This window comes from Loxodonta africana, chromosome X, assembly GCF_030014295.1.
Source record: "Loxodonta africana isolate mLoxAfr1 chromosome X, mLoxAfr1.hap2, whole genome shotgun sequence".
In the NCBI taxonomy this organism is placed as follows: domain Eukaryota; kingdom Metazoa; phylum Chordata; class Mammalia; order Proboscidea; family Elephantidae; genus Loxodonta; species Loxodonta africana.
The window spans coordinates 157,863,142-157,865,075 of record NC_087369.1 but is presented as its reverse complement, the minus strand read 5'-3'; positions in this window follow the sequence as shown (position 1 = coordinate 157,865,075).

Here is a 1,934-nt window from a genome sequence, read left to right as displayed (position 1 = left end):
CTCCACAAGCTCTCCAACATTTATGATTTGGTGTTTTTTGGATTAGTGCTGACCTTGTTGGGCTGAGATGCTATCTCATTATACTTTTGATTTGCATTTCTCTAATGGCTAATGATCGTGAGCATTTCCTCATGTGTCTGTTAGTTGCCTGAATGTCTTCTTTGGTGAAGTGTCTGTTCATATCCTTTGCCCATTTTTTAATTGGGCATCTTTGTTGTTGAGGTGTTACAGTATCTTGTAGATTTTAGAGATTAGACCCTTATCGGATATGTCATAGCTAAATTTTTTTTCCCTAGTCTGTAGGTTGTCTTTACTCTTTCGGTGAAGTCTTCTGGTGAGCATAAGTGTTTGACTTTTAGGAGCTCCCAGTTCCCTAGTTTCTCTTCGTGAGTTTCTGCATTGTTACTTATGGTTTGTATTCTGTTTATGCCGTGTATTAGGGCTCCTAGCATCGTCCCTATTTTTTCTTCCATGATCTTTATTCTTTTAGATTTTATACGTAGGTCTTTGATCCATTTTGAATTAGTTTTTGTACACGGTGTGAGTTATGGGTCTTGTTACATTTTTTTGCAGATGGACATCCAGTTATGCCAGCGCCATTTGTTAAAGAGGCTGTCTTTTCCCCCAATTAATGGACTCAGGGTCTTTGTCAAATATCAGCTGCACATGGGTGGATAAATTTATGTCTGGCTTTTCAATTCTGTTCCATTGCTCTATGTGTCTGTTGTTGCCACAGTAGTCAAAACAGCACGAGGCTATTTTGACTACTGTGGCAGTGTAATAGGTTCTAAAATCAGGTAGAGTGAGGCCTCCCACTTTCTTCTTCTTTTTCAGTAATGCTTTACTTATCTGGGGCCTCTTTCCCTTCCATATGAAGTTGGTGATTTGCTTCTCCATCTCATTAAAAAATGTCGCTGGAATTTGGATCGGAATTGGATTGTATCTATAGATCAGTTTCGGTAGATTAGACATTTTTACAATGTTAAGTCTTCCTATTCATGAGCAAGGTATGTTTTTCCACTTATGTAGGTCCCTTTTGGTTTCTTGCAGTAGTGTTTTGTAGTTTTCTTTGTCCTTTAAGTCTCTGGTTATGTTTATTCCTAAGTATTTTATCTTCTTGGGGGCTATTGTAAATGGTATTGATTTGGTGATTTCCTTTTCGATGTTCTCTTTGTTGATGTAGAGGAATCCAACTGAGTTTTGTATGTTTATCTTGTATCCTGATTCTTTGCTGAATTATTCTATTAGTTCCAGTAATTTTTTTGTAGATTCTTTGGAGTTTTCTGTATATAAGATCATATCATCTGCAAATAGGTATACTTCTTTTACCAATTGGGATGCCCTTTGTGATGGATAAGATTGTGTGTCAACTTGGCTGGACCATGATTCTCAGTGTTTATATGTGATCACTCCCATGATGGCATCTGCTGTAAGTATCCACTCAGTTGAAGGGGGGTTTCCTTTGGGTGTTGCCTGCATCCGAATATAAGCAGACATTCTGGCTTTTAGCTGAGTCTTCCTGTTCATCTGACCTCCCATTCTTGGGACTTGCGCTATCAGCTTATGTGCCGATCTCGGGTTTTGTTAATCTTCACAGCCTGTGAGTGGAGCCCTGCTCTCCTTCCTGCCGATCTTGGGTTCTCCAGCCCCTGCAGCTACACGAATCTGGAGAAGCCTTGCAGTCTTGCCTGCCGACCTTGGGATTCGCCGATATTCACAGCCTGTGAGCAAGAGTCCTGGTCTCTGACCTGCCGATCTTGGGTTTGCCAGCCCCTGCAGCTACATGAATCAGGAGAAGCCTCGATCCTGATCCACAGACTTGGGACGTTCCAGCCCCTACAATCGTGTGAGGCACTTTTTGATATAAATGTCTCTCTGTATATATTTATACGCTTCACTGATTTTGCTTCTCTAGAGAACCCAGCCAAAGGCAT